At 39.9% G+C, this 14,575-nt stretch overlaps 1 protein-coding gene across 1 annotated transcript in view; it reads right to left on the minus strand.

Moving 5' to 3' along the window:
* Nucleotides 1-14,575, minus strand: part of THG1L (tRNA-histidine guanylyltransferase 1 like) — a 107,638-nt gene that overhangs the window by 31,888 nt on the left and 61,175 nt on the right. The window lies entirely within an intron of this gene.

Below are 14,575 nucleotides of genomic sequence, written 5' to 3' on the forward strand. Positions count from 1 at the left end.
CCATACCATCAATTTTGCAAGTGAAGGTTTTAGTGGGTCTCTTAAAATCACACTAGACATTTTAAAAATTTCTTCTAAAAGTATTTTCCTTCTTCAAAACAGTTTCAAGATTTATAAATGATCACCAAACTTTTGAGAAGGAAGTTAATTGAAAACTTTTAAAATGATCTTAAGCAATTTATATAACTTTCTGTACATGTTTTAATTCTAGATGAAAAATAATATTAGATTTCCATTAAGTTAACATGAAAGAGCTCATATCTTTTACTGATTACTTGCTCTGAGCATAGAGATCTGTTATAGAGGGAAAAAGCAGGGACAAGTGACATTCTAAATGTGCAGGAGAAAACATCCTTGGCTCTGTATAAATTCAGGTACAGTCATAGATATTCAGTCATGCAGCATCTATTCCATCTCGTAGCTAGACTCAGGAATAGGTGGGAAACATTCCTTTTCAAAGGAACCTCATAGGTAAACTGAGCCAGGAGGGATCCCATCCCAGACAGAGACAGATTGTCCCTTCGACCGTTACCAAATATAGACTTCCACCTGTTGACAGTACAGGATCACATTCCTCTGAGTAGCCAGTGGCATTTTCTCTCAGAGACTGATTTAATGCAGACAGCTATACCCAATTTCAGACGCAAAATAAAATTTAGTTATGGTCTCAAGTGCTTTTTACCTTAAACAACAAGCTTCACCAATTACAGCTTAGAGCCAGTTATAATTATTTCTATTCTCCTGGGGCTGCAATAAGCAATAAAAATGTATCATATCTTATAATGTAAGGAATTCCTTTTACCAGCCTTCTAAATTATAAAAGCCAATTTATAGAAATCCTTTTTGATCCTTGCAACTTCTTAGCAAGTTAGGTTCATTTAAAAACTACATGACTAAAAGAAGTTCCTTTCTCAGGCTGAATGGCCTTGCCTGGAGATAGTTTCTAGGGGATTTGACAGTCTTACAACATAAGGAAAATTTATATGAATTGTAAGCAGGAGAGATGGCTCTGAACGGGCAGAATGAGTCAGACAAGTTTTCATCCAGTTAGTTTCCTCCTTTCCACATACAGTAATCAATGAACAGTTGTAGGTTTTAGCATTAAAACATTAGCCCAAAACAGCTTAGTTAACAATTTTACAAGTTTTTCTAAACAGCAGATATACATATTACCAGTCAGGGTTAAACACTATTGGTCTTACACAATTTTTCTCCTCACTCAGGTTTTACAATATACAGTGTAGAAATACAACAATAGTATAAACTGCAAGATGACATTAATTGCATTTCCAAATTACATAGAAGAATGATTGATCTTACCAAGTGAAGTGGCTAGTTGACTTCTGACCTCATTTTCTCCTCTCTTTTTCTCATCTCCCCACTTTACAGATGAATTGAGACTCAAGGTTAAATGATTTATACTAGGTCACACAACCAGTCAGTGCAGAGTTCAGAACACACTGTTTCTCACTGAGAAGCTTTTTTCTCACTTTTCTGATTTTCTCTCTTTCATCTTTCTCTTAGCTGTACCTCTCTGGTTTTTCCCTTTTTGCGCTATATTATGGGGTGTTTTCTCTCTGCTCCATTGTTTTCCAGGAGTCCTTAGCAACCTTCTTTAATTCCTTGGCACTGGAACAAGCAAAGGGATCATTTGCAACAAGGGATAGACCTCTTAGATGGTACTGAAGTTGGGGCTTCATGGTACAGAGTGAACTCTGTATTTCAGGGGAAAATCCTCCATTTTTCCAAATTCATCACACTCAAAGCACATTATCAGCCTATGCTCTACCAAATAAACCTCTATTCCCTGGTTATGGGGTGGTAGAAAAAGGGCACTGATCAACTGGGGAGTGCCAGAGATTGTAGCCTGGAGCATTGAGGAGAGGGTTTGGGGAACTTGAAGCAGAAGCTTCATGCTCTGCTTACTTAGAGGGGTGAGCTTCAGGGTACCTGCGGATCTAAGGCTATTGCGTGTGGGAACTAGGCCAAGTACCCTTTTACTAAACTATTTAGGCTGTGGGAAGAATATAGTTTTAGGCTGAATAGCTCAGATATAACACACACTTTAGTAACTCAGATGTACCCCAGGCTTAGTATATGGGATAATGATTAACTTATGTTTATACCTTTGTTTCACAAGCTTCTTTTCCCTTGTCTAACTGTTCCCATGTCATTCAGAAAAAATGTTCTATTCCAGGGATTTAACCTTTCAGGTAGGCAGATGACAAGCCTGTGATGTAGCTGCCATACCTTCCCTCCTTTTTCTTTTCTGTTGGAGGAAATTAACTCAAATGAACATTACTGCAGCTCTAGCTCAGTTATAGCCAGGACAACAGGGAGAAAAAAATCTTAATGTTTCAAACCTCTTACTGTCTCCTCAGCTACTTCAGAGCTGGATGACAGGGGAGGGGTCTGTAGCCCTAGCTAAGAAGATCTGGGACCACAGGGAAGAGAATTTTAGCAGTTGTAACTTGTCACTGTGGCACTAGTCTGGTCAGAGTTGGATCACAGTGAGAAGGCACCATAGTCCTTAGTCTTGTCAGAGGTAGGGCTACAAGGAGGAGAATAGTGGACTTTTCTTTTTTTGACCTTTTGCCCAAGTAAACTTTTCTCAGGTGTTCATTTCTTTAAAATTTCAGATCTACTTCAAGACTTTAAGAGAAACTGTTTCTCATACAACATAGATAATACAACTGTTTACCAGTAACAATTATGGTCTTAATTTTGAACTTTGAAATAAAACAATTGAATAACCAATCTGGTGACCTTAAACTTCAGTTTTTGTAGTTACACAGAACTAAATAACCAGAATGAATTCAATTACCTGGATCTATATTCCCAATGATGTTGCACAGTTCTCTTTCTATGACCCAGGAAAGGGTTAAGTGTTAGTCCTATTTCAAAGTGCAGCTTGGAAACCTACTTCTCTTTGATCACTGAAGTGACCCTTTTTCTCTTAGATGGATCTTGGCTGGTTTTCTGCCAACCTTTCTTTAAGAGACTATTAATCTTTCTAGCGTAGGTCTTACTACATGGCTGCTTTTTTATTTTTTTGAATCAAACACAATCACACAGACAGCGACATACACAAAACACAGCAGGGCAAAAGGAAGAAGGCTTCATACTTTCTACCTGCCCAGAGCTCTGGGGCCAGTAAGTGTGATAAAGGTGTCACCAGTATCCCAGAGACAGGATATACACAAAACAACACACAAAATACAAGCTTTGTCTCTCCGGTGGCCCCTTGCACTGAGAGTTTGGATTTCTAAAGGGGGTCCAGGGGAACCTCTTGAGAAGTGGAGAAAGTGCACTCCCTCCCCCTGGGGACTTCAGGTGGAGCAACCAAGATTCCTCAGGAAGAGAGGTCAGAATCAGCTGTGGACAGGATGTTGGGAGCTGGCCCCCTCCCCCATTTGGTTTTTCAAGGGGAGGACTGGATTAGGGTTATGGGATAGACAGGTGTTTTTCCAGTGGCCCCTCTGTTTGCAGTAGGCACACTGATCTCGTTCCAGTGGTTGCTGATGGGATGATTCACGACCGCCATCCTCCCTCCCAGAGGGGATATATTTCCGTGGACAGCAGGGTCCTTTGTTCTGGGAGGGGAAAGTGCCTGTTTCAGTAAAAACCACCACCACTTCCCTGGCCATGCATTTGTTCAGCTTTTGGTCTTTGACAGTGGTTCCCTGGGCTGAGTCTTGGGGCCGAATAGTACTGGGGCCCTCTTTGACTAGGGGGGGTTTCTTCCCCCTGGGGCACAGGTATTTGTTGGCCCACAAATGCAAATAGAGACAAAATGAGACAAAAAATTAAGATTACAAAGACAATTAAGATCACAGGTGATTGTTAGTCCATAAATATAGTCATAAATAGGATGAGACAAGAGTTAGTCACAGAAACACAGGTAGACAGCACAATTAAAATTACAGAGACACCTAGTGACAGAAACACAGAGACAATTAAGATTACAGCGACATCTAGTGACAGATACAAAGGAAAACATGAACCAAATAAAAGTAAAGGTTACAGAGACAATTATGATTACTGGATAGAAATGTAGAAAAATGGAAAACAGGGTACTCTGATGGCATCCTGCGGAGACCAGTAAGGGCATCAACACTGTGTCCAGCTTAGCCACTTACTATACAGGAGCACTCAATAGAAACAGAATTAGGAAACAGGACAGGAAACTCATGGACCGAATCGAAAGAATTTGGGAGGGGCTCAGGTTCCTGGTTCACTCAGGACAGCAATTTGAGCTGGGGCCGAGAATTGTCACTCAGTGGCCTCCCCTAGGTCGGACTGCTCTCCTGGACTTTCAGGGAGCCTGGTCCAGCTGTCAATACAGAGCCAAAGTCTATCTTGGTGGAACCTCCAAAATGAAGTGGACAACCAAGAAACAGGACAGAAAAGCCAATTATAATTTGATAGGAGTGTTATTAACTGGCCAGTGACTGCCTCCTCAGTAGGGAAGACAGCCCCAAGTCTTCTGTAAGATACACTTATATAGAGTTAGGTGTTACTAACAACAGAGTGTAGTTCCAAGGGGGGTGTAATGACGTTAATGCTATTTCTAGTGAAGCCTTGATTACCTAGCAAAGCCCTGGATACAAGCATAAACAGACCTGTATCTGGGGCATGTTTTCTAGCAACACAGGTGAAAAATTCCTTCACTATTGTAGCCTATTAGGTGATTTCCAGGGACCCTGGTAGGGGCCCCTTTTGGCAGGTTTAGGGGGCTTTGGTGTATAATTTCTGATGGGCACTTCAGCATAATCTCAAACTGATACCCATAAAGGTTGGACCACTTCGTAGTTCTACCAATAGTATATTATAGTGCCTGTCTTTACATAGTCCACCCCCCCCCAATTAACTGTTCCCATTTTTTGGTCATCTCTGCCAATTTAAAGGATATGAGACAGAACATGAGAGTTACATTTCTTTTACTTTTAATAATTTGGGAAGAGGAGAAGGAGAGGAAGAGAGAAGAGGAGTAGACCAAGAGTGGGGAACCAGCTGCCTGGAGGCCACATACGGTCTTCTAGGTCATCAAGTGTGGCCCTTCGACTGAACAAACTTCACAGAACAAATCCCCTTAATAAAATGGTTTTCTCTATAAAACTTGGACTCAGTTTTTGCCTTTTTGGGGGAGAAGGGCAATTGGTGTTAAGTGACTTGCCCAAGGTCACAAGGCTAGTTTTTGTGTTAAATGTCTGAGGCCAGACTTGAACTGAGGTCCTCCTGACTCCAGGGCCACTGCTCTATTCACTGCACCACCTAGCCGCCCCATTGGACTCAGTTTTTGACTGAGCCCAAGGACCTAGAAGGCTACATGTGGCCTCAAGGATGCAGGTTCCCCACTCCTATGACCAGTCAAGATGCATTTATTAATTGCTTATTACACGCTAGGCACTGTGCTAAGAACTAGGGATACAAAGAAAGGGGTAAGGGGAAACAGTGTCTGCCCTCAAGGAGCTCATTCTAAGTGGAAGACACATACAAACAACCACCTACATATGTGAAATTTACAATGTAAATGGGGGGCGGGGAAGGATTCGATCTATCATTTCAATTACAAAAATAAAAACAAACCAGTTCCTGCTCTGAAGGATCTTATTTTTGGGGACAGAGCTAACTCTGGTTTTCCAAGTTGAAAAGAGTAACAGCAAGCATTTATATATCTCCATAAGGTTTATAAAGCATTTCTTAAAGACATTATCACACTTAATTCTCACAACAGTCTTGTGAGGTAGACAATATAAATATTATTTTCCCCATTTTATTGAAGAATAAACTGAAGCTCAGGGAGGATAAGTGGTCCTTGCTTATACAGCTAGTTTTGGAGGCAGCATTTGAACTTAGCTCCCTTCTGATTTCAATTGTAGCACACTTTCCATTATGCTTTGCTGCTAGTCACAGAAACAATAATGAAATTTCCTCCCACTCCCTTCTTAGAATTGTTACTATATTTGTACATTATAAAAAGTAGTCACAGAACTTAAAGATTCAATAAGTATAACATAAGCCAGAAGGTCGAATTGTGATGGGGGAGGGGGAATACAAAAACTGAAGTAGATAGTATCTGTGCCCTTAAGGATTTTACAGTATAGTCAGGTGGGTGACAAGCTACATTTTTACAACGTTTTGAATGTTGGCAAAGTACTTTCCTGACAGCAGTCCTGTGATATAGTGCCAAATATAATAGAGGCTAAAGAGAAAAGCAGTCTATTCCCTCTGTCTGGCATTTACCTTTACAGTGAGGGAGCCACCTGTCCCAGCTTCTTCTTTCTGGAGTCTGAACCCCTAACTCGACCTTTCACTTCCGTACTGACCTCCTCAACATCTGACACCCTTCAGAGTTTCAGGGCAAATTGGTGTTCTTTTTACCTAGCTGAGACAGAGCAAAAGAAAGTAATTTTGGCCTGAGGCCAGCAGCCTCAAAGGAAGCTTAAAAAGGAACCTTTTCTTTACCAAAGTTCTTTGCTGCCAAAACACCCCTGTTTAGTTCATTTATTGACTACATCTGGATTCACTCGGGCTTTTCTGCTTTTGGGGGACCTTAGTAATATGATTTGTCTATTTGTTTGTGTCAAGTACTGAGTCAGACATCTCTGAGAAGTGAAAAGAGAAATTATTTCTTCTTTATTGTGTCCCAGAAGGACCATAGGCTCTTGCTACACCCAATCCTTTTAATTCCTACAAAGATTGATCCCCCTAAGACTCACCAGATGCCACCCACCTCCCCATTGTTTCTTCTGTGATATTTCATATTTAACATGTTGGACTCTGAACCCGCTCTCAGAGAGCCTTTTATATTTAACTACCTCCTCAGTGTTCTCATTTACATTAAGGGGGTTAAAATTGTCTCTTCTCTGCTACTGGCTCTAGTCCTCTTTTGTAAATCTATGTATTTTATTTTATGCATTTAATTTTAATTTAATTTTATGCATTTAAAAATCTCCTTGGGGGGAAGAAGGGCAAGATGGTGCAGAGAGAAGTATGCCTCCAGTATGTTTTGTGTGTTTGTTCTTGCTATATTTCTGAAGTAAAAATAAAAGCTAATCTAACTTTAAGCTGTTAAATGGAACTGAGATACTAATCAATTGTCCCCTTAAAGGGGGTAGGATAAACTCAAGAGTGGATAGAAGTCCTTTGTTGTGAGAGACTGCACTCATCATATATTGTCATGTTAGCTGTTTCTGACTTCATGTCCTCCTTCTTTCCTCTTGGGGAAGAAGTTTGGTCTAACCAGTTTATATCACCATCTTACCCACTGATATGAGGTTAACTGTCCTAAAGCATATTTATGAGCATATAAATTGTTGCACAAAGTAAAATGTTCTTCCTATAAAGTGAAAACTGGATGCTCACTGTTCGTTTATATACCCTGAACTTTCTTGCCTTTTAAAAGGCTGCACTTCCTACCTTTGCTGCTTCCCCCTTTCGCCCAAGATGCCGTCTCTTCCATAAAACCTTCCTTGATCCTCCACCAGATATGATACTTTCCTCCAGTGAACAATTCACTTTATATTTCTATTATGGCATTTCCCACATCAAACTTGATACTAGAGTTACTTTTAGGGATAGCTAGGTGGTACAGGGGGTGGACTGCCTGGCTTAGAGTCAAAAAGATTCATTTTCTTTCTTTTATTTTTGAAGGGGGAGGGCAGGGCATTTGGGGTTAAGTGACTTGCTCAAGGTCACACGGCTAGTAAGTGTCACATGTCTGAGGCCAGATTTGAACTTAGGTCCTCTTGACTCCAGGAGTGCTCTATTCACTGTGCCACCTAGCCACCCCAAGAAGATTCATTTTCATGAGTTCAAATGTGGCATCAGACACTTACTAGCTGTGTAATCCTAGGCAAGTCCTGGTTTGCTTCAGCTCCTCATCTGTAAAATGAGCTGGAGAAGGAAATGGCAAACCATTCCTGTACCCCAAATGGGGTCATGGAATCAAATAAGAGTGTAAAATGACTCAACAACATAGCTACTTTTATACAGGTTAGGAGGCATATTATTGTAGAGCAGGGATTTTTAACCTTTTTCAGAATATTGATGAAGCTTTTGGAATTCTTTTTGTTAAAAGCAATACTCCCTTTTCTCTCCTTACCTACTTCTGCTTAGGTTGGCATATTTATAGTTCTTAATTCAGAGTGAACAGTTCAGACTGACTATATCAGAGTACTTTCCACTTCAATGTAAAGGGAAAGCCCTTGAGATATAAATCATAAATATGAAGATTATTTTCTAGTTGAGAAGGACCTGGCCCATCTGCCCATTGTGTAAGCCTTCTGAAGGAGCAAAGACATTGAGGTCCAGACAACTTTGCACCTCAGAAAAAAGAACAGGATAGGACTAGAGATAGAAATGGAACAATGTACAAATGTAGCCTTTTCTTAAATGTCTTCCCAGGGGCTAGATATGAGAATCTGCTGAAATGGAGAGCAGTTAAGTGTTTTGGACATGTCTTCTGGGAAGTGGGACAACTTACCTTGGGAGTCTAGAGAGTGATGATAAAGCTATTATTTAACAGGGGCAAAACTTGCCCTGAGATGGGGAAGGAGGGCTGATTTGAATTCATGAATGAAAAAGTATTTATTAAGCACTTACTATGTGCAAAGTAGATTGAGGACCACTTGGGATAGGTGGGCCTGAGGAGCCCCACTGGCAGAAGTAGCTACCTTATCAATAGTTACAGGGATTATATGGTCCAATGCTCCCTACCACATGGTATCAGAGATTCCATGTACAGATTGACAATAGATCTACTTTCCAACCTTGGCTGCCCTTGGTTTTTTTTTTTTGTTTGTTTGTTCAGGGATATTTTGGGGGCAGGGCGTTTTCCTTTCTCTCCCAACCTGGAGGTGCAATAGTCACTCATGGGTTCCATTTCTGTTTGTCTCAGAAGCCTTGAGCTGCTTCAATTCCAAGGGGTCAGTTTGACCATCTTTTTCAAGCTCAGTATGCTCCATCCACCCCTTTCCCAGGGGCTTAACATATTGGTACCAGATTTGGTGTGAACACCCGATTGACTTTAGTCCTTCTATAATTTAGAAATCCTAAACTCAAGGGGCCCATCAGCTTCAGCTTCTCAGTAGCCTGGATTATATGTATGCATCCTCATGCCTAGCTGTAAAGTTAATGGGATTTAAGATCTTCCCCATTCATTAACAGGTCTCATGTGGAGCCCATTAAGGGACTATTGCTTAGAGGAGGCTTACTTGTAGGAAAGCTTTCATACCTTTTGCTTATTTCTAATTAGGCACCGAGTCATGAGGGTTGTGATAACTCCTGGCTCTGAGAAGCATATGCTCTGAGTTGGTTGTGAGAAGGATCTTGTGATTCTCTGGTCAAGATTGAGTGGCTATATGTTCAGAGCTCTCTTACTGCTCAGATGTAAAGGATCTCTCATCCAGGGATGTATGTAAGTGTATATGATTCAGGCAGTCAGATCCCTGTCTGTTGGTCTTTATTTCTCTGTATTTTCTCTGAAGTTCAGGATGCTGACTTTTCCCCTGAACTAGTGAATGTAATTTAAAAGAGATTGTTGACCCCTTAAACAGCTATCTTTCCTAGTAAAGCAGATTTAAGAACCTGGGCTAGCAGCCATTCTGGGTATACCAGTATGGTTGCTGCTACACTTGACTAATCTGTTCTTGTAATGGCAACTACATGATTGTTTGCTTCAGCAGGAATATTGGTAATATTTCTACATTGGTCTTGACCAATGTTGGGGAAGTACCTTTGATTGTTTAGTCTTGTTCTCTCCAGATACCAGACCAGTTGGCTAGGCCCATGGCTACTACTCAGGCATCAAGGTAGATGAAGATCTTCTCTATACTTCTAATTTGTCTTACAGCAGCTGAACAGCTCACATTTCATCCCACTGGGAGGACTTAAAGAGATCATCATTCCTCACAACATTTCTATTTAATGGATTAATGTCTTTAGAAGTGCATTTACACACGACTCTCTCAGTGCCTTCACCCAACAAGGCAAAATGGTGCTCCTTAGCTGCCAGTCTTTATAGTTGAGAGCCCATTGGACTGAAGCTGTGACCAGAGACCTTAGCTTCTGGCAGAGTTAAAACCTGTGTTGGTAACAAGTGCTAATACCTAAGGGACTGGACTTCCTTTTCAGTCTGTGAAGAAGTGAGTGTTCGTAGTTTTTTTGAGGATCATATCTATAATCATCTGGGTTTTTTTCCATCAACTGTATTCCCCTAAACTTGACAATGAGTTAGACCCAGGAATTTCTTAGGATTGTTATCTTGCACCTTATACTCAAAGAGGAGAGGTATCTGTCAATCCTGGTTTAAGGGTTATTGCCTTGGTTAGAAAGAGCCCTGTAGCCATCTAGCTGAATCAAGCACAGTCATGCCCAACTAAGTCATTGGCTGAAAGTAGTGAAAGACTTTAGCTGCCAATTACAGTGAGTCCAGGGAGTGCAGTACATCATCCTGTCCAATGGAGATGCCAGACCCTGTAAATGACTCAGCAATCAAGCAGTATACTTGGCCCTGCCTGATAACAGCTACTTAGCAGTAGAGAGAAATCTACTTAGCCCAATCTAACAGTAGCCCAATGGCTAACTGATTTGTCTGGTTCAGTAGAAGTAGAAGTCTCTAGTGGTCAACCAGCCTTCTAGTTCCAAACCATCAGCAGCCAAGCCTGGTGAGGATCAGGCTGAGTGACTTGTTTGACCAGCCCAGCAATGAATTATTTCATCTGTCTGGGTCTATAAAAAATCCAGCTAAGTGACTCATTTAACTGAGGTGCCTTGCCTTTGGAGAAAATAGCTTATATGAGCTCTGGATCCATCACCAAGACCACACCCTAAAGGAAACTTTATGAGGAGGACTTTCTGGAGAAAGAACATTGAGGCCCTTGTAGTTCTGGAATTGTGAACTGCCTTAGCCCTGTTTAATTCCCTATGTGTGGGTTTTACTACCACTGTACTTTAAGTTTGTGTAAACTGTTTCATCCCCACGGGCTCTGTGTATATTTGTGGGAGAATACAGCTCTGGTTTTGAGGGAAATGCTTTGTAACTTCTCTTCATTTTATGACATTTGAATCAATTCCTTTGTTAAAGAACTACTGAGTCTGCTTGGGGGGGGGGTTAAGGGGAAGCACACCAATGGGGGCTCATGGGCTAGATGATTAAGAAGAGAACCATCAAAACGGTTACTTCTAGAATCTTGAAAATGGTCATAACTACCCTGCTGGAGTTATCTAACTCAGTAGAAAAAGGAAACTAGAGTCTACAGACCTTTTCCCTTTTGGGCCAGTATAGTGTGAATCTCCTGGGCATAGTTTTCATTTCCCAGAGAGGACCAAGAGTGGGTGTGGAGAGGAAAACACATGATTTCTTATAGATGAGTGAGTGTTCTGCCTGTTGCCTGTATACTATTAATAAGCTCTGTAGTTAAATTAGAAGTGGGAATGACTGTGTCTCTGTTCCTTAAAATCCAGAAGCATATTAGCACAGATTGATTATGTAGGAGTGGAGATATAAAGAAGACACTGATGTTGGAGAAAACAGAACATTAATGAACTTAATTAGTTAATTAATTTATACAAAAGGTAATGATAGCTTGTTGTAGGGTGGTATTAGTAAGAATAGGAAGAATGGGATAGATTTACAAGATATCATAGAGACAGAATTAGAGATAAAAAACAGGACTGAGTACCTGATATTAGGATCATGGTAAAATGAATTTAGGTTGCTAAGGTTGAACTTAATACATTTTCTTCTAATTACTTTGCATCTCAAAGTGATTGCCTTTTACTCTACTAAGAAATGTTTCATTAAAGCCCTTTTTTAAATTTCTCTTTATGGAGTATAGGTAAACTTGAACTCTCAAACACCGTCAATGTTGTAGGCTCTGGCAGGTTCTATGAAGTTGGAAAAGCTTCAAATATGGACCTGAAGATGAACCGTGTGTCTCCCATGGTCCTTAGGTTGAAGAGGCAAAGCAAATGTTGATTTTTGAGGACTGGTCTAACTTTCAGAAAGACTCATTTGAAAGGTTGGTCAGCAGCTTATGATTTTGGCCACTGCTAAGACACAGAGAGATTTCAATCTGTTTGGTAGAAGAGTAATGAAGTATGTGTCTTGAATATTTTAAAAAATTAAATGGTTTTAACTATCAAATAAAAAGTGTTCACATTGATGAGATCTGGATGGAAACACATAATATTAGAAATTAGAAAGGACTTGAGAGATCATCTACTACAACCTTTTTATTTTGCAGATGAGGAAACTGAAAAATGATAAAGTGAAATGAATTTTCTAAGGTCATATATCTAGTAAATGGTAGAGGTAAAAGTTAAACCAACTTCAAGTATAGTGGTCTTATCACTCTACCACATTGTGTCATGGAGCCACTGAAATATTGTAATTCCATTGGTTTTAGAATGGCTCATATCTTTCATAAATTTCAACTGACCAATATCATGGAATGAAGGTTGTTCCCTAGGCCTAACAAGGTCTCATATAGTAACAACAACAAAACATTTGTAGCGATACTTTTTTTTTTTTGGTAGCAGAAAATTGGAAATAAAACAGGTATCCATTACTTAGAAAATTCTGAACAAATTGTGGTATGTGAATTCAATGGACTATTAAATTGTGATATGTGAATTCAATGAACTATTTACTTTTGTACCATGAGAAATGACTAATACGAGGAACTGAGAGAAATGGGGGATGTGTGAATTGACTGACTAAAATGAAGAAAACAGAACCAATTAACAATGACTACAATACTGTAAATAAAACTGAAAATATTCAGATTAATTGCATTGACCAATCTTGGTTAAGAGAACATGATGAAGTATCCCTCCTTCCTCTAATTTGAAAGTAGCTGATTATAGTGGATGAATGAATAAGGCATGTAGTAAGCCCTTGCTATGTATAAAGAACTTTGCTAAGTGCTGGGAATACAAATGTAAAAGTAAGCATGCTCTCAAAGATCTCAAGTAAGGAGAGAAGCTGCAACCCAGATGGAAAAGCCCCATGGTCCTTAGGTTGAAGAGGCAAAGCAAATGTTAATTCCTCTTATTTAACGTCATTTCCACTGACAAGATCATGCAAGACTTTGATATTGTACTATTTGACAGTATCAAAGATTTTGATGGCAAGACTTTCAGGATACATCCAGGCTGGGTTGTTTCCCAGGAAAATGTTTGAAGGCACTAAGCTAGGCGCATTACTATGCTCAGTGCTCTTGGGTTCAAGGTCTTGGGCTATTCCCAATAAGATCTAAGGGGAGACAGTGGTCAAAGTAATGTTGTTGTTTTAACTTGCCTGGCACATGCTGTTTATTGTTAACTCCTTCAGCTTCCTGAATGTTCAATGTACTGTCAGATAAGGTCATCCCATAGGTCATTTTTTTTTCTTGAATTATGGTTCTTTGTTATAAAGGTGAGGTTATGTTAGGGGTGGCATATTGGAAAATGACAAGAATAATAAAACAATAGGAATAGGGTAGGAACTGGATCTGTGGTTTTAATGGAATTAGTAACTTCCATATGAGGAAACTCTCTCTAATAATGCAAGTGGGCACCTTCTCTGCAGCTTACAGTCTTCCAGACATCAGTAGAACCAACCCCCCCCCCCCACCAAGTTCCTTGCTGCTCCCTATTCCTTATGGGAGATGGGCAAAGAAAATTTAATTGCAGAAACCATGTTTGAATTAACTAGTTGTAAAAATCCTGCTGCACAATATAAACTATGAAAGAATATATTATTTAAATTCACATCTCATTTTCCTTGTATTTTTTAATGTTTTTTTTTATGAGGGCTAGGAGGCAGAAGTTTTATTATATCATTTAGCAAATTGGGGTAATATTTTCAAGTAAGTCATAACCCTAGCACCCTCAGATCTGGACGCTATCTAAGTAAGTTCCTAAGTTCAGTGCTGGAAAATTTCTGTGTTTTGTGGCCATCTGCAGTCTCTGGGCCTGGCTTTAGCATTTGTATAAAATTCCTTCACTCTGGCAAAGCCTTAGGCTATTAAAGGAATTTGAGGGAGAGAATGGGGCAGTGGTGGTGATGGTGACAATAGCTCTGGGGTTTTCAGGAAGTGAAGGGACTTAAGCTGTCAAGCTGATAAACAGCTATTCGATTAGCATATTATCACAGAAGTTTATGGCTTCTTATTGGAACTAGAACATAAGAATATAGAACATAAGCTTACAGAGCTTGAAGAGACTTTCTATTTCAATGCCCTCATTTTACAGATGAAGAAACAGATTCAGTGAAGGTAAGTGATTTTGCCTATCTACCATCACAGAATGAGCAGCAAAATCAAAATTGGAACCCAGGTTTTCTGACTCCCATTATAGTCTTTTTTTTTTTTTTAAATTTGATTGATAACCCTGCTTTGGAACCCGTAGTTTTAAAGACTAGTGTTCAAATTTAAGCCCGAACCATTCAAACCACATTGAAGCCCAAACCATTATTAAGGAAAGGAAATCAGCTGAATTTCTTTTCCTGTCTGCTTTAAAAAGAGCCAATGCTGACTCAAGGGCTCCTTACTTGAAGATGGAATTCAATTCGATGTGTGCCAACGTT

The sequence above is a fragment of the Petaurus breviceps genome, unplaced genomic scaffold, assembly GCF_028583685.1.
Source record: "Petaurus breviceps papuanus isolate PSGF00001 unplaced genomic scaffold, PetGlider_PUasm1.0 551, whole genome shotgun sequence".
Lineage (NCBI taxonomy): Eukaryota > Metazoa > Chordata > Mammalia > Diprotodontia > Petauridae > Petaurus > Petaurus breviceps.